Genomic DNA, 19,789 nt, shown 5'->3' with positions numbered 1-19,789 from the left:
ATTGGAGAAGGTGCAGGCCGGGCTGAGGTACACCCCCTCACTCGTGCACAAATTTCATGCACTGGGCCACTAGTTTCTAATATGAGGATAAACCAACATACTAGAAGAGCACAAATGGGGGGAAGGTTATGTTATAGTCTGAGCTCATTAGGAACAATGGTTCTCTTTTCCATTATACTACACACTATTACAAAAGCATTTTTCTGCACATGATAATCATTTTCTGAAGGCTTCAAAGAATTTAACTATGGTAGTCATACCACTTCCTTTAAAAGGAAGCACCTACATTCATGATAAAGTTCATGGCCATGAAAGAAGTATATGGTAACAAGCCTAGTTGACACTTACTGAATGAATACAAACTAAATTTTGTCTCTCAAATAACTATGCTCAAGAACCAACTTTGCTAACATTTTTACCCCTTAATTTAAGAATGAACAGAAATGACCGAGAGGAATAAGCACTCAAAGACTAAATCTCTGAATTACATGTATCTATTTAGCAACAGTTTTAAGAGCATCTTTTGTGAGTAAGTGTAGTTCTTGTGTTCAATTTAAAACTGTCAATCACAATAGAGTTTGTCCTATTTTATGTTGAATTCAATGAAAAATATTGGAAATTATATATAACAGCTAGGAAATTGAACACAGCAATTTTTGTTTATTATTTTTAGTAGCTTGACCTTATAATAAAAGCTTACAAAAAGTAATTATTGTTTGTTAATTATGAACATGTGAATTATTATATCTTTTATTTATTTTAGTATTTTTGAAATTTATTCACTGGTTTTGAGAGGAAAGAGAGAGAGAGAGAGAGAGAGAGAGACAGAGAAAGGGATTTGTTGTCCACTTATTTATGCATCCATTGGTTGCTTCTTGTATGCACACTGACCAAGGAACCCTCAACTTTAGCTTATTGGGATGATGGTCTAACCAACTAAGCTACCTGGCCAGGGCAATGGTTCTATTTATTTAAAATGAAGAGGTGAATAGCTTGTTTTATAACTGCTTACTCTTAAAACAGATGTTTTAAATTATAATATATAATATATCATGTGTTATGGTATCATCTTATTTAACTGCAGTTGTTGACTACATAGCATTTATGAGAAACATATTCAAAGAATTAGATTCACCGTTTTCAAATGAATATCTACAATGGATGTGTAAGATCATTTGACATTTTTCTTTTTGAGAACAGTAGTGCACATTCATATTACTTTGCTTATTCTATTACATCTCTAATAAATATCATTTCAGAAATCTCTACCACCACAAATCAAAAATAAATAAATGGCTAAATCTGAGAAGGCATCCTGTGTAAACAGACATGCCCATTGCCTGAAACTAGACCTTGGTTCTGTTTATAACTAAGATGTAACTTCTATTTCATGACATGTCTAATTCCCTTCATTATTCTAGAGTCTAAACTCTTGAAAGGCACATCTATGTTGTCTTTCTGCTTTTCATAAGACTTAGAACAGTGCTTTAGAGGGTAATCACTATGTGTTTACTGAAACAAATACTGGCTTTTACTATACTATTATACTTACTATTTAGACAGCTCATTATAGACAGCCACCAGAACAAAGTATTGAAAGACAAACAATGGTCACTGTCAGGCTGCTGTCAACTGGTTAAGTGAAGCTGGGAAGAGTATACAATGATTGGGAGATAATAAATTAAAAACTGAGTCAGGAGAAGGGTGCATATGTTTTATTTAAAAATTATAATTTTGGCTGTGCAAATAGTTTAGGGCAGAGGCAAGAATAGAATAATGGCAAGCAAAAATCTAGATGGCCCCATATCCTCTGCCCCTTGGTCATTATTACTGTGATTGTGCTGTTACATGGCAAGAGATTTCCAGTTGTGATTGAAATTATTAATAAATCCTTTTTAACATAGGGATGTTATCCAGGTGAGCCTAACCTATTTATATGAACCCTTTAAAAATAGAGTTTTCTAAGAAAAAAAAATAGTAAAAACAGTTTTATCTGGTTTATCACACACACACAAAGGTTATTTATACACACACAAACATATATATATAAAGTATGAGAAAAACTAGTATGACTAGTTTTTTGCTGGAGTAAAGATGAAGTGGGCCATGTGACAAGTGATACAGATGAGTCTTTAAGGAATCAATAATTCTCAAATACCTGATTTTACCCCACAAATACTGAGCTTTCAGCCAATTCCTCCAAAATTCAATAGACCTCAAATTTGTTTCAGCATCCTGGTTTGAATTCCTGTTCCACAAATCTGTGAATCTAATTGCAGAGATGTTCTCTTTTGACCTTTGTCATTGCAATGTCTTTGATAATAAATGGATGTGCTGACGTTTGAACCAACTTCCTAGAATTGCCCAGTACGTTATTGAAAACCTATCATTAGAAGCTATTATTATTTTCTTTTTTATTATTATTTGCATTTTTATTATTACTTTTTCAGTCCTCTGTCCACAGTTTCCTATCTTTGAGCATTTATAGGCATCTTTTCTTTAGCTGTAGGTAGTATACAAAATGTCTCCCTTATATTTCCTACTTTTGTCTGTAATTCTTACTTTCCTTCTTCCTTATCTCTTGGCTCTATAGTTGAATGTTTAACTTAGTTGCAAATGAATGTATTTACATGCTTCTATACTCTTTATCACACATAATACAGATGTACTGTTCAAGGTCTTATGTAATTTAACTGTAAAATATTTTTGAAATGCAGTTTATATGAAACATGTTATATAAAATAAAGCTATCTTTTGTATACAGCCTATGATTTTTTTCTTTGATTAATGATTCTCATTATGGAATTTAGCTCATCTGGGCTCATAAATATTTGTACTCCTAAAAATTATTTGTCTTTACCTTCTAATATAAATCTGCATTTGTCTATACTATTTTAGACCTTAAGAATGCTATACATCTTCTAAGATATCTCTTTGCTGCTATTGATTTTGGAGAGTTATCTTTTTTCCTTTTTTTAAAGAAGGTTATTTTTACATTTTTTTATGAGAGGAAAAATTTAGAAAGGGAACCAATATTTTACAGAACATTGTGGATAAAGTTTAGAATCCTCATTGACATTTAAAAGTTGTAAAAAACCCTAATTTTAGGTCCAGTACTTTTACCATTATCTTCTAAAACCTTTTATAAATGCTACCTCCCACTGATATCATCTCTCACCAGTTCTTTATTAACAACCTTTTAAAAACATCCAAGTGTATATCAGTTTATAACCAAATCTACTGACAATCTAAATAAGTGCCATATTTTCTCTTGGACAATTTGCATATGTAATAAGTGTTATTACCTTTGCTCTTCAGGATGTATCCATATGTTATTGTCTTCTGCTATAAATTTGTCTTTTCTACAGCATAAAACTTTTCATTGCATTTAAAGTTTAAAGACCATAATATAAAGAAAAATTTTGTGTAGTTTATTTTTGTACATCTATTTTTTTAATATATTTTATTGATTTTTTACAGAGAGGAAGGGAGAGAGATAGAGAGTTAGAAACATCGATGAGAGAGAAACATTGATCAGGTGCCTCCTGCACATCTCCCACTGGGGACGTGCCCGCAACCCAGGTACATGCCTTTGACCGGAATCGAACCCGGGACCTTTCAGTCCGCAAGACGACACTCTATCCACTGAGCCAAACCGGTTTTGGCATGTACATCTATTTTAAAAAAATAAACTTTCAGGGTAGTTAATCGTTATATATTATTTTGGGCAAGACCTATATTTAACTAGTAAAACATAATTTTTTTTATTTTGTTAAACCTCACCCAATATTTTTCCATTGATTTTTAGAAAGAGTGGAATGGGGGGGAGGGCAGGGAAGAAAGAGAGACAGGAGAGAGAGAAACATCATTGAGACAGATACATCGATTGGTTGCCTCCAACACACACCTCAATCCCGACCAAGGCTGGAGATGAACAAGCAACCAGATACCCTTCACTGGAAATCAAGCTCACGATCCTCTGATGTGCAGGCAGACACTCTAACCACTGAGTAATGCTGGCCAGGGCAGGTGAAACATAATTTTAACAGAATTTTTCTAAACTGGTAATGGGACTTCATTAAAATAGATATACAGTTGTCTGATAGATATGTCATAAATTCATGCTTTGTACTAGTCTTCTAAGATACTCAATATTTATGCATGTTCCTAATGAAAAATGGAATCTATAACTTTGCATGGCATATAAAGGTGCAGATAAGATTTGAATGTAGAACTGATCCTGAAGATGATACTGTTGACTTGGATGGTGAACACAAAATACAATAGACAGATGATGTAATGTAAATTGTATAACTGAAACCTATATAATTTTATTAACCAATGTCACCACAATAAATTCAATAAATAATAAATAATAAATACAATGTGTTTTGATTTTATAAAATAACTAGAGGCCTGATGCACGATATTTGTTTAAGGGTAGGCTTTCGCAGCCCCAGCTGCAGCCTGGGGCCCTGCCCCCTGCCCGCACCCAACTTGGCCTGGAGCTGCTTGCTTCCGCCACCACATACCACTCTTCCCTGGTTCCACGGAGCCCACTCTCCCCGCCCCCTCACATCTCCCTCCGCAATCATTCGCCCTGCAGAAATGGCCTGGGCCTCCCTCTTTGGGGCGATGGTGGAGTCCCGCCCATTAATCAATCCCTCAGCCGGTGGACTGGGCCTCCCTCTACTGGCTGATCGATCACGGAGGAGCCAACCCCCTCCAATTGATCGCCCGGCAGTGGGTGGTCTGGACCTCCCTCTTTGGGGTGATTGTGGGTTGATGGAGACCCCCCAACCAATCACATCTCACCTGCCTTGGCTGTCTCGGCACCAGTGCTGTCATAGCATGGTGATCTGGACGGTCGTCCTGCTGTTCCGCTGTTGGGTTGATTTGCATATTATGCTTTTATTATTATAGATATGCAAATTATGTTTTAGAAAAAAACGTGAAATAGCAGTTAAGACAGCCTCTTTAAATGCACCCCTTCCTACAGAAACCTGCAATGACTCTTGAACACACTTTTTAAAGAACCCTAAGCACTTACCTGAACCATCTGCAGACTTTCTGACCTCATATTTTCTACTCTCCCACTAACTCAGTGGTCTGAGGCCACATTGTCCAATTGATATCAAAACATCCTTCTCCAGTACAAATGCTGTTCCCTCTGCCTAGAAGCTCTTCGGACAAATTTTGCAATCACTTGTTTATTTTCATCATTTAGTTCATTATGCCTTTGTTAGCTTAGCAGGGAATTTGTCTCTGATCATTCTATCACCTTTGTCACTGTCACGATCTACCCCATTACTGTATTTTAATTTTTATAACATTTATTGCTATAAGAAAAATTAATACATATTCTATTATCAGTGTGTTTACTATGTATCTTCCTCCCTAAAATATAAAGGAACAGACATCTAGTCTGTTTTAGTCATTACAGTAATTCTTAAAATAATGTTTGACCCATAGTGGTATTCAGAAATTATTTGAAAGGAATATTGACTATTCTCAAGGAAATTATTCCCAAGTTTTCTACTGGTTAATTTTCTTACTAACCTTGTGATTTTGGTAAAGTCTTATGGGCCTTCTATTCCCAAAATTACTCTTCTATAAAAAGAGAAAAGATGAAGATATAATGCTTGTACTACTTATTTCCTTGAGTTATAGTGAGAATATAGTGACACAATTTTGGGAAAGTATCGGAGAATTGTAAAACATTATAGACATTTAAATTGCCATTGTCATCTAGATTTGCCATCAACTTGCTACATGACCTGCTAACATTCCCAGAATCCACATTTACACAGTTTTGGGACTGTGAATGCCATAGAGTTCCTTGGCTCTTGAAGGGCTTATAAATCCAACCATTATTACTAAGTCTTACTTTTCTGTATCTGGCTAGTTTTATATTAAAAGCTAATGTGCAAACAATTAGACTTAACAATAACAGAAAAAATATGAGAAAACTGGGGGCTATGGAAGAGCAGCTGTGGATTTTTACATTTGATCAGCAGAGCTTTTATTCACCCCAGAGGTATTGGTAATATATCTAACATGCAAGTTTATAAAAGAAAGTATATGATATATTTAACAAGCACTATCCCCTAGGAAGTAGGTAAAGAATAAGAAAATTGTGGTCATTTGTATGTAATATATCTACCAACATTTAAGGGAGAAAAGTAAGAAGAGATTACATTAACATACTAAGTTTTGTTAAGCATTTAGTTCCTTGAATATGCAATGATAACTCTTTTGGATTTATGTTAGCAGGACTTGATCAGTTATATTCCAAAATAATTATAACTACTCATATTTTTCTAAACTTTACATGATAGTATTAATAAGCTGGAAAAATAATTTCAAAATAAATCTTGGTCCCATTAGCAATGAACATACCATGTGCAGTGCTTATTATTTCAGTATGAATGACTTATTAGATTTATTTAACCTTAAGATCATCTAAAGACACACCACTTTTAAAGGACAAAAATTTTACTGTCAAATTAGAAAATAAGAATTAGTGTTTTTTTTTCTTTCAAGCAAGAATTAATCCTTTAACATTTAGCTTTTTTATTTAATATGATTCTTTAACTACATATTTTTAAATTTATCCTTACCTCATGCAGTGCCAAGAATGCATCCTGTATCAAACAAATAAACAAACAAAATCCTACCAAGATCTAAAAGGAGGTTAGAGATATTTGCTTGGACTCATTTTGGATAAGGTGAGGCTCTGCTTTTCTGCTTCAGGTAAACACTGCCACATGTTCTTGCTCTGTGTTCAAATGTTTTAACAGGTTAAACGTTAAGTAATTATTTTTATTCTTGGATGTGCTATTTTTCATAACTACCTCTCCCACCTACAACCTCAGTAGTATTTTTATTTGTTGTTTTATAGATATCACTAGAGGCCGGTGCACAAAATTCGTGCACTGGAGGGGTGCCCCTCAGCCGGCCTGTGCCCTCTCCCAGTCTGGAAACCGTACGATCAACCACCCCAAAGAGATGGGCCCCGCCCACCCAGCTGGGGTTCCTTGATGGATCGCCCTTGCAGAGGGAGGCCCGGCCCACCTGTCACAGCCTGCTGGTCAGTGGCCTGAGCCTCTCTCTTTGGGGCAATTGTGGAGCCCCTCAATTGATCAATCTCCCTGCTGGCTGGTGGCCTGCGCCTCCTTCTGCAGGGTGATCATGGGGTGACAGCCGGGGCCCCAACCAACTGCATCACACCCACTTTGGGTGTCATAGTTTGGTCATCTGGAAGGTCACCCAGAAGGATGTCCAGAAGGTCGTTTGGCTGCCTGGTCTAATTAGCATATTACACTTTTATTATTATAGATGCTTTCATTTCCATGTCTCTCAAGCTATCACTATCCTGTGGAAAGTTTTATTCTTGAATATTAAATTCCTCCATGCCCCCCAAAATATATATAGTAAAAGCAAATTTCAAACTTTTTGAATATGATGTTTAATTTTATGCATCAACTTGATTATGCAAAGGGTGCCCAGGTAGATGATAAAACATGATTTGTGGGTGTGTTGCTGAGTGTTTCTGAAAGAGATTGGCATTTGAATTGGTAGACTGAATAAAGATCACCTTCACCAATTCCAGTAGACACCAACCAATCAATTGAGGGCATCAGTAGAACAAAAAGACAGAGGAAGACAGAATTGCTTTCTGCTTTAGCTAACACTTCTGGTTCTCAGGCCTTGGAGACTAGAGCTATACTTGTTTTCCTGGACATTCAGGTGCAGATGGAAAATGGTAGAACTTAGCAGCCTATATAATCATAGGAGCCAACCCAACATAATAAACTTTCTATATATCTATGTCTATATTCTTTAAATTCTATTTCTCTGGATAACCCTGACTAATGTACTATCTTTTATGAAACTCATTTAAAAATAATCAGTATCTGCCTTGGTTTGTTTTCCAGATGGAAGATGTCGATAGTTTTCTATTTACCAAACAGAACGTTCTAAGTCCTTTCTTGTTAATAAGGTTCAAATGAAAGCTCAATCTTCTAAGACAGTAGTATCTGTTGGTAAGATGTCTACAGTGAACAAAAGGATATGTAAACTCAGTAAGTTCTAGCTTTAAGTAGAAGTAATGTTTTGTATGGAATGAGTGGGGTATCATCAATTATGTAATTAAAAATATTAAGGCAAATCCCTCTTTAATAACACTGCTCTAGATCTAGAAAATGCTGTGCAAAGTTTAGTCTTTCAAGCATTAGATCAGAGTCAGCAGGGTCCAAAGAAGTGGTTGATATCTCATTGATATTTCAGGCCATAAGGGCATTTATCATGGGGGCGGGGGGATATCTCATTACCTGGTCACTTTGATGTGCTTTAAGCACTGATCTGGCTGCATTTCCAGAGTTAGCTCCTACATTCATGTATATGTTCCCTAGTAAGTTATACTAAATTAGAGACTCCTGGAGGGAGGCAAAGCAGAGAGTATAAGAGGAAAACATGACTTTTACAAGGACCAAAAACATTAAGGGCTTTGCATTTCTTAAGGAAAGAGAAGTAGTGGGAAGCAAAGATAAAGTAAGTATCTTACCGAGATGCATCTGGGAGAAATTCCACAATGATGCAATGTATTGTATATTTCATGCAGTAGGTCTCCCTCCAGCACTTTCTTTTTGATAGTGATATATTTTTGGAATACATCGTTTTATACCAAGTCTTGTATTGTGTTTATGTTTACTTTCATATATTTATATTTTGTAACCTGAAATGTTAATGCTAAGTGTCAAATTGAACTAACTCTAAGAAAAGAATTACAGAGGAGAGTAGAGAAATATTGGCTGCATTTCATATTTTAAAGTACCCAATGTCTAAATATATTCCAAATACTGTCCATTGGTACCATTAACTTTGGGGTTAATTTAAGTATACTCTTACAAAAAAACTGATAGATTACCTTTGTTTTCTATTATTAAAAAACACAAAGTTAAATTTAAAATATATAACGCATCTGTAATATTTTCAACATTATATATATATATTGCAGAGAAGAAGGGAGGGGCGAGATAGAAACATCAATGATGAGAATCATTGCTCCACTGACTCCTACACACCCCCTACTGGTTCATACGGTGACTTCCTGGCTTATAGGTCCATGTTCAACTGCTGACCCATGCCAGCAGGGCACGCTTTTTATCATTTAATGACAGCCCTCTAATTGTAATTTAGTTTTCCTAAGAACATCATCTATTTAGTTCTTAATTTCATGGACTCCATTGTATGATTCTCAAATTTTTATTTGCTGGTTTTCTCATAATTTTTTAACCTCAGCATATTTGAAATAATACATTTGTTAGGATAAGGTCAGCCTGTTATAAATTTAGGAAACAACATAGAAAGATTACAGGAAAGCTCTTTTCAGACTAATTTGTTTAGAAATATCATCTTGCCATCTGTATTTTGGTTGTATTAATTACACTTTCAAATCTGTGTTTCATAACATCAAATCTGTGTAATAAATGGGTTGCATTTTTTAAATTTATTTATTTATTTTCACTCTCCACTTGGTCCCTTTTATTTTGTGAAATGCCTGGTTATTCTTGATGGGATGCTAGTTTCCATGTGTCAAAAAGTGAAGCATCTCTGAATTACACTAATACTATCTTTCTTTGGAAGTGTGCTTCTCCAAAATGGGGATACGGGAACATCACCTGAATTTAAACGGACACTGAATTTATTTGAGTCTAGGTGCATTCTTTCAGTATAGGCTAAACTATGCATTGCTGCTGAGGTATAGCCTGCGAGGCTTCTCGGTTGAAGGACTGAGAAGTAGACTAAGACCTTTTTCTTCCCAGGAGTTCCTGAATGACAAATTAGTCTAACCATGAAACAGAGGAAAGCCTGACTGTGCTTTCAGTGGCTTTTTGGTTGACATCTTAGCCTCTAGCTTTGTGAAGCTTAAGAATTCAAAGTGCCTCAGGAAAAAAAAAGAAAGAAAGAAAAAAGAGTTGATACTTTACACACTTTGTTATAGTTCTTTTCCCCCCCAGAACAATGGGCACTCATGTGGTATATATCTTGATGTTTCAAATTTTCTGCTTTCTGTAAGCCAGGTCAACAACATAGAGGGAATGTCTGCTGGATCTTTACACTGTGCCTGGATTCTTAAATATTGGCCCTGCACCAGAAATCACCAATGCTGCGATGAGAAATCAGTTGAAGAATATGGACTCATCTCTTAACAGTTTTCTCCGCTCTATGGTCTTAACCTCTAAACTCTGGCTGTCTCAGGAGCCCTCAGATGGTTTAAAACAGATTTTTCTCACATATTATCTAGCTTTTTCAGTTGTTTCTAAAGGGATTTTTTTTTTATCTTACTGCTCTGATAGAAACAAAAGGTCCTAAATCAATTTAAATGGTTAAAGTTTTATGTCTCAGGAGACACCAGAGGGGGTTAGGCAGAAGGCTAGTGATTTATGAGAATCTGAAATGGTTTATATTGTATATCTCATTTAATCTCACTTTATCTTTAACCAAGCCCCGATTTTAAAGAATGACTGTTCATATTTTACAGTTAAAAATAATGACACAGGAAGAGATTAACCAAAGTAAATATATGTATATATGCATAACCCATAGACACAGACAACAGTGTGGTGAAGGCCTGAGGAAGGGACATGGGTATGGGCTAGAAGGGGTCAATGGGGGGAAAAAAGGAACACAGACAACAGTGTGGTGAAGGCCTGAGGAAGGGGCATGGGTGTGGGCTAGAAGGGGTCAATGGGGGGAAAAAAGAATATCTGTAATAGTTTCAATAATAAAGATAACTTTTAAAAATATAGTAAGGACACATATTCAATATGTGTCTTTCTAGAGTTCACTTGGGTAGTAAGTAGCAGGAGATGCTTTGTAAGCAAATCTGTCTGACCTGGCCCTGCATGCTATCCACTACATCGAGGGTTTAAATTTACCTACACAGGGAAGCATTGATTCCAGCAAATATGCTCCATCTATTCAGGTAGTATGGAATGACCTCAAAATGACTTTTATTCTCATGGGGGGCAAGAGGGCATTTGTGAGTATTTCTGCCCAGGGACATGTGTTAATGTTATTCCCATTTAAACGTGATTTATTCAGTTTAAACCATGTTATTCTGTCTTTCTCCCATTTGTTAATGAAGAAATAGTATACAATAACTTTTTAACTTCCCTTATTACTTTGTCTTTCTTTATAAAATAAAATGCTCTACATACTTTTTTCAACTGAGTTAATTTTCTACCCATTGCTATTATTTTTTATTTGCTTTCTCCATCAATATGTGTGTGTTCTTCCTAAATTAAAACCTTAAAAGGATATCAACCCCACTTACTGCATTTAAGAAGTTAATTTAAGCTCCTATTAAATAGTTCAAATGTATACACTCAGGTTAGACAAAAACTAAAGAGCATTTTTTAAAAAGGTATTCACAATAGGACCCTAGATCCTGCATAAAATACAATAAAAGCTTATCAAAATAACAGTTAAATATTACAATAATCCTTTTGGATTTCTTCAAATTTATACTACTTATATATCTATGCTGTTATAAAAGGGATGTGAAAATATCTATACCACGGTTTTGCCATCATACCTGAGATATAACTTAAGGACAATTATAGTACATTTTACTGAAATCATATTACCTTTTCATATTAATTTTTTTAATTTTAAAAATTATACTTCGCAAATTTTTATTCCCTTTTTTTAAGAGGCAGTTTATTGAGAACAGTAAATTTGACAAATGAATTTCTTTAATTGACTTAAAATAGTTTCAATGTCTTTATGTGCTTCTTCAATTGTCTTTCAAGTATATATCACAAAGTTTCTCCTCTAATTAAGTTGTAATATAGGCTTTAAATATAAGTTGATATTGTTTATTTAATTACTTTCTTTCGCTACTCATCATCCTAGGACGAATGGCTTATATCCAAGTAATGGAGTCTGTCACCCCACCTGGGTCAGTACAGGGCAGAATTAGCCTGTTGGAGACAAAGAAACACAAATATTGCCTTTAAACATTCTGTTCCCAAAAGGAAATTCTCTCTTTATGCCAAAATAAAGTTATGTGATCTCCTACTTCCTTATATTTTCAATTTTCCATCCCAGATAGAAGTAATCATAGAAGAAAAAAGCAGAAGAGGCATCAAATAGGAGACTGACTCATATATCATTTACACCATTTCCTGAAATCCCATGGAACACAGTTTTTAAAAGTAAGAAGGCTGTGCCCCAGTCTCTGAGTGCTTCATTGCCACTGTCCCACTAAACACAAAATGGTGTTTAAAACCAACCATCTTATTCCACTGCATTTTTATTAAAGAGTATTTAAGTAAATAGTGGTTGGGAAAAGAAACGGCTTTAATATCTAAAATAGGAGACTAACGAGCATTTATGTAGCACTTTCTTGTTGCAAGTTTCCCAAGACTTAAAAGAAAAAAAAAAAGAGAGAGAGATAAAAGGGACTAACCATGCCATTGGGTAGCCATAAATTAGTCAAAGAAACAGATCTAAAATCAACAAGACCATGTAATAAGTGTTGCAATATTTATGCACAAAATGCCATGGGAAGATTAGGGAGTGAGATTACTTTGCCTAGGAAAGTTAGAAAAGACTTCAAAGAAAATATGGTATTTGAGTTGGCATGAGAATAAGCATATGTTTTTTTCATATAATAAATAAAGAGGCAGAGGGAGTGGGGGTGAGGATGAGATTGAGGATGTGGGTGAGAACTCATTTCATTCAATAGGATATCATCAGACATCACCCTTATTATATACTTTCTATAGTAGCTCAGGAAAGCTAGAAAGATAAGAGGAATGGTGCCATGGTCGGCAAACTGCGGCTCACGAGCCACATGCGACTCTTTGGCCCCTTGAGTGTGGCTCTTCCTAAGCCTTAGGAGTACCCTAATTAAGTTATTAACAGTGTACCTACCTATATAGTTTAAGTTTAAAAATGTTGGCTCTCAAAAGAAATTTCAATCGTTGTACTGTTGATATTTGGCTCTGTTGACTAATGAGTTTGCCAACCACTGGCAGTGCCCTGGTCACATCAAACCTGCTTTTGAATATCAGGATATTGCAAACATAACATCCATCTAAACGATTTCCTTGGGCACTTTCATGTTTCAAAGTTTAGAAACAAGATGACTCTAGGGAAATAACACAAAGAATCAAGAAAATAAACAACCTTCAGAGCTATTAAAATATCTTAGCTGTTATCCTATTTTCACTTCATAGTGCTGGGGGTGGGAGTGGCCGGGGAGAGGTCAATGTGGGGTAGGGGGGAAAGGAGGAATATGTAATACTATATGTAATACTTTAAACAATAATTTTTTAAACAACAACAACAAAGAGTGGCATGCAAGCTATTATTAGCAAAATCTACAACACAGATCTCCCCATTGACAACCTGCTCATTGCCTCTTTGTCTTTGAAATGTTCAACACATTTTTGATTAATCAGGGTAGAGAACGTTCTTAGTCCATTCTACTAGAGCTCCCAGTTTACAACCAGTTTGAAGGTACACCATATAGGCAAGCAGAAAGTTATTAAATGGATGCACTAATAAGTGAGCATGTACACAATTATGGTGTTCCTCTGTGACTGATGTTAGAAATGTTTAGCCATGTCTTGAAAACATCAATTTCAGGTCATTTTTAGAAAGAAAGGCAATAAGTTGAAACATTTCCAAATAAGAAAATGTGTGTATTTTATAACAGGTTAGCAGATTTCACAGCATGCTAGGTGATTAACAGCATGTGACATAATGATGTAAGTGTCATGAATGTGTTTACATTCCCTAATGTCAATACTCTATATTGCTGGTGCCTGAACAAAGAAACCAAGTTTACAGAGGACATTTGGATTATGTGCATCCTCATTTTCAATTAGTTTTCTCATTCATTTTTTTCAATAAAATCAAATTTTAAAACTCAAGTGACACAGATACATGTATGTAGGGCTATGTGTTGTGTGTGTATTAAATATATCTGTTGATCTAAATATTTGTGATGAAGTAATCATGGGAAAATATGTCATCTCTACATTGAGTAACTCCTATTTAGGAAAATAAGAGAAATTAGCATTATTATCCTTTTTGTCTTTTATTTTTTCCTATACTTGTCACTTCTGGGAAATTTCCATCTCTATTACACTGCTCTGTTTGTTCCCTTTGACTCTACAATTCACATCTTAAAATCATCAGTGATAGAGGTGTAAGCTCAGAGACTAAGCATTTGTTGGGTGTGGGAGTTGTGAAGAGGATATGGGTCAACTAAATGTATTTCATTGTCCATAACTCTGTATCAGGGCCATTGTCCTCAAGTGCCTATTTTATCTTGCTGTCCTATCACTGAGACTGATCATACTACTATTGCTATGTTTAGCAGACTGCCAGATGGTGTTGACAGTATGCTTAAATCTCCCTCTAATATTTCATTTTTCTGAATCTCTTGGGAACGGAATCTTCCAGAACAAGTGTAGTCTGGCTAGTGGCCATTCCAAGTTATCATCACCATCCTTTTGTGTGTTTTTTTTCTTCCATTTTCTGATTAGAACTAGGGAGCTTCTCTGTGCCAAAAGAGTTTCATCATTGGGCTTGAACACTCTCTGAATTCCAGAAAGAGGCATCCCCAAGAGATTCAGCTAATAATAACAGTGGGAAATGTGCTGCTTATGCCAAGCTAACCTAGAATGTGACATGATTTTAATTCTTTTTAGTCTTGGAATGATTCAAACAGGTAGTATAACTATTAAAACTTCATGTCTTTTTAATCTTCCCAATAGTCAAGTTTCTGGGAAAAAGATCAGTCTTGTGATGGAAATCCAACTCTAAGATGCTTCTTCTATGGTTTGGAAAGAACAGGTCTCACATATTCTAATAATGGCAAAGACCTATCAGGAACTCACAAAAAAAAATAATAATAAATTGAATTCAGCCAGCACTATCAATTGGCTGTCAAAAGTTCTTTGCTAACATTACTTTGGAATTATGGCCACATGGAGTATTGCAAGGAACTATAAAATGTGAATTCTCATAGCACCAAAATGCTTCAGATATTATTTTAAAAAGTTATAATATGTATGTATCATTTATAATAAAATTAAAATAAGGTGATATATGCATATACCCATGTATCAGCAATTTTATAAACATATATTTCTTGTATTTTCATTTTCTTCTGAAATTGTCCATTTGTAGAATATTACTCTGCATTTTCCATATGGAAAACAGTTCACTTTCTACCTATAATAAACTGAAGTCATTGGTTTTAAGAAGTAAATTATAACCTCTCAGAGAACATTACATTTTAAAATAATGTGATAAGAACAGATATTCTACAGTAAAATGGATCTTTCTCCCACAGTAATTCATTCTTGAGGTTGACAGAGCAGTTGAGGAATTTTCTTTTATATAGGTTTTGTTTTATACAAAACTGTTCTGTTTGTATTTTTATGCCTAAATATTTGCTAAAATGCATTACATAGTTCACAGATTTCACACAGCCACTGCCGAGGGATAATTCACTCACATTTGTATCATTAACTGCTGTGGAAACTCTAGTTCTCTGGCTGCCTTTAGAAGGGTTTATGAGTGTTTTATGATGTTTCCTGGTCATACTGTATTTTTACAACTGTTGCAAATAGACACAAATGTCATAAGTTACTGAAAAAAAAGTTATCCTCGATCCCTCCAAGTTTAATGAGGAACAGTTATAGAAAAGGGAAGTTTGCAAGTGCCACTAAAGTCAGCCTGATGGATTCCACATGTAGAATAAGTTCAGATCTTGGAGTCAGATTGGTTAAACTTCTAATGTACTTTTTATTTCATTCTTTTTTTCTAACACTATTTTAAATGCACCCTTAACTCTCGATAAATTCACTGTTTGCTGATGAATACAGTTATGTGTTTCAGGTAAATGGTCCAAAGTAGCTGTCTCTCCAGAGATACATATGCCCTACTCCTAATCAAATTATTTATATGTGTCTAGAAAGTCCCTATAACTAAAATCTTTAAAACATATTAGCATTCTGAATGGTATATTTGAGACACCGTATAAATGTAATGCTCAGTCTAAAGCATTATCATCACACATATATTACTATGATCACATACCTATTACTAGTAATAAATATTTATTTAGTGCAAAATATATGCCTGGAATGGTGCAAAGTGCCATGGATTCAAAGAGTTAAAAAGTAGAAATTAAAACAGAATACACATTTGTAATTAGCAATAAAAAATAAATATTAGTACTTAATTTATGCTACTGATAATAAAGAAACAGGGTTATGGAGAAAAAGCAGCCTAGTGATAAAAATACCTGAGGAAGAAAGAAAATGGTTAATATGCTCAAATTAGAAAAATAATTTAAAATGAAGGCTGGAGAAGAGTGTGGTAGATTTGATAGTACAAAATGCATAATTTCTTGCTCTTAAGTAATTGAACATTGACTGGCTATGATATGAAAGCAAATACATTATGTAATGTTTTAGAATAATTCTCTCATACCCACCTAATACATCCAATAAAATAGATCATATTATTATTCTAGATTTTTTAAATTAAAGAATTGAGCCCTAGTAATATAAACATTTGCTGGAGGTCACAGAGTTAGTGAAATGATGGAGAACAACCTTAAACCAGTGAAATTTGACTCCAGGCTCAGGTTTTAACAAATACTCTATAATGGGATGTGAGTATGAGGCATATTTGAATTCAAGTTCACTACTAACTTTTGATCTTTCTGTATACTCGCACATTCTTTCTCTCAATCTTTCTTTCTCCCTCTCTCTCTCATAATAATTGTCAGTCAAAATAACACATTACATTTTATCAAGGATTAAAAATGTTCTTAATGAAATCTACTATCTAAGAGCACCATATAGAATAACTTTCAAAGGGGATCGTATGCATTCCTACAATTAAATTCCTCCAATATTTTGCAAAAATACCTCAACTAAAAGTTTTGGATTAAGTCTTTGGCTTGTTCATCTAAAACCATGTATAATATCACTATTTATATATGGTAGATATAGGGGGATACCATAGAAAATAAATTCTTAAGGTCTTACATGGAATGAAACTTTGAAGAATTAATTCACCTTAATATGAAAACTAATTTTATATTATTTATATTAATTTTTACTAGAAATTTAAAAAATATATATTCCCTGAACCTTCTTTCTATTCATTGAGCTTTTTTTTTTTTTTTTCAAATACATACACTTATTTTCCTCCAGAATTAAAAACAAAGGGGTAACTTATGCACCAACATTTCTTTTTCTAAGCTTGGTACAATAAATAAAAATAATATCTGATTTTAGACAAGTTAGAACTTTTGTAAAGAATGCAAATGAGACAAACACACATCACTGAAATTAGTCTGCATTTTAATTTGTTCAAGGGAAACTAAAAAGATGCCTAAAGGTAAATGCAGTTCATGCCTTCTTTGCTCCTATCATAATTGTGCTTTTGTTCTATTGCTGCATGCATTCCCACTATCAAACTACTGTATATTTGATTCTTGCCTATGGCAGTGCAGTGGCCCAGACTAATAGAAGACGGAGCGGCATCAGGACTACATTAGGAAAGGAATGTTTTATTTAAGGACCCGGCTGGTAACTCACTACCATATTTCCCTTTACAATTTGCTCACTCTAATTGTTAAAACATTTCCTGCTATTTCAGAAGAGCAGAGACCACAAAGACCTACAGAGGAAGCACTACCAGGTTTACACTAAAGGAACAAATTTGTTTTGTGTCCTACATTTATGAGCATTTTAAACATGTCTTGCATGACTCCTTTTTCTCTCTCTATTAATTGTTCAGAATTGAAGATTAGTACTCCTTTAGGCTCTAAAATGAGTAATTAATAAAGTACCTGCATTTTGAAGCTCTCGGAATGAAAGTCGGTGAGATAGAACACAGACAAATGAACCTAGAGGCGCACATGCACCGAGAAGTACATTAAGAACAACTTCTCATTTCAAAATGGATTTGAGATTATCGAACTGTTTTCTTCTGACTTATAGTTTTACTCTAAGTAGTAAATGCTGCGCCACTGTTAAAAAGTGGGATATCTAAGGGATTTATTACTGTTAAATAGTAGGAGCATTTTAAAAATAATCACATGGTTTTTAAAAACCAATTAGGAGCCCAGCCAGTATGGCTCAGTGGTTAGGTGTCCACCTATGACCCAGCAGATCACAGTTGGATTCCCTGTCAAGGCACACGCCTGGGTTGTGGGCTCGATCCCCAATGTGAGGCGTGCAGGAGGCAGCTGATCAATGATTCTCTCTCATCACTGATGTCTGTATCCCTCTCCCCTTCTCCTTTCCTCTCTGAAATCAATAAAAAAATATTTTTTAAAAGGAACCAATTAGAAAAGCATTAGAAATGAACTGGTTGAGTATAAAATTCAATAACAATTTTCCAGTATATTGTTAAAAGCTTTAAATAACTAAATTATATTTGCAATATTAACAGATTTCTAGTGGATATGTGAGACAGTAGTCTTTAGTTCTGGTAATTATTGCAAGTGTCATATTAAGACAGTTAAATTCTCTACTCTGTGAACTCTCTTTGTTTCAGACAAATGTACTTTTCACAACTCCCACATGACAGGTGAAACATGTAAATAAATCAATACACAGAAAAATGAAATATGTATGTATTCGATAGTATACATATCTTAATTTCTGAACTTCTGGTAGTTATTATCCATGTATTCAATATCAGAAAAGCATCAAATATCTTTTAAAGCTTGCAATTTCATTTGGGGCAGAGCCTGAGCTATAATAAAGGTTTAAATCAATATATTTGCAACCTCACAATCACAAAAGGCAGCAATCCTCATGCTTACTAAATCAGTCAGGATCATTGCGTGAGGAAACCAGGGACACACCCTTTTAACATTTTCCCAGATATTTTGATGAGCTCTAAAATGTGTATAGCACTGGTTTTAGCACTTTCTGCCTAAATAATTAAACTTGACCAAACAGTCCTACACACAATGGTTTTGTTATTCCTTTTGTTTACTTTGTTTCTGTGATTCCTAGTCACCTGCTTGACCAAGGTATTCTCTTCATAACTGTGACTTTCAAATCTGATCATGCATTAAAATCTCCCGGGAACCCAAACACAAAGTTGTTGTTGTTTTTTTTTTCTGTATACGGACATTTTCTATCACCCCAAACAGCCCTTATTTCCCTTTCCAATCAATCCTTCTCTGTCAAAGGCAGCCACTATTACTTTTACCTGTCTCTGAATTTCATAAAAAGGAAATTTCATCTCATACATTGGTTTAGAGTCTAGACTTTAGACAATACCAGGGGGAACCAGTCCTCTAATTCCCACATAGATTCTATCGTAGTGTTTCAAAATCAGGTCAACACCTATCATGGGAAGTTTTTAAAAATGCTAACATATAATGCATATTAATTGTCATCAGTTTCTTGTTTTCAAGGATTAAAATCTCCTTTGATAAATGGATACTCTACTCACCCAACCCAATTGATCTGAGTAATAGAGAAAAAAGGTCTCTAGTTCTTTTAAGAACATTAATGTAGGAAACTACACAGTGTTAAATATTGTCTTAAAGTCAATTTGCCTACCTTTGGAAAATCCATATCTTGGGGGAGCAGAAAACCCATATCTTGACCATCTTTTAACTTTGCTGGATGGCCCATGTGTTAGGAGATCTCTGAGGGAGGGTGGCAGAACCAGGGGCCAACTGAAGGAGGATGTTTCTTAGAAGCATTAAGCTTCTCTTTCA

General features: G+C 34.7%; 1 long non-coding RNA gene across 8 annotated transcripts in view; it reads left to right on the top strand.

Annotated features, from left to right (window-relative positions):
* LOC107181659 overlaps positions 1–19,789 on the top strand; it is a 73,588-nt gene that overhangs the window by 50,272 nt on the left and 3,527 nt on the right. For 4 of the 8 annotated variants that reach the window (XR_001512346.1, XR_001512349.1, XR_001512350.1 and 1 more), the window contains exons 7-8: positions 6,630–6,753; positions 7,938–8,084. This is a non-coding gene — a long non-coding RNA (uncharacterized LOC107181659). Of the gene's footprint in view, positions 1–6,629; positions 6,754–6,901; positions 6,936–7,937; positions 8,085–19,789 lie in introns of those variants that run through there. The other 4 variants (XR_001512348.1, XR_001512347.1, XR_001512352.1 and 1 more) reach the window with 2 other exon arrangements.

The sequence above is a fragment of the Myotis davidii genome, unplaced genomic scaffold (genome assembly GCF_000327345.1).
Source record: "Myotis davidii unplaced genomic scaffold, ASM32734v1 scaffold309, whole genome shotgun sequence".
Taxonomy (NCBI): domain Eukaryota; kingdom Metazoa; phylum Chordata; class Mammalia; order Chiroptera; family Vespertilionidae; genus Myotis; species Myotis davidii.
This window is presented reverse-complemented; position numbering and strand designations above follow the sequence as displayed.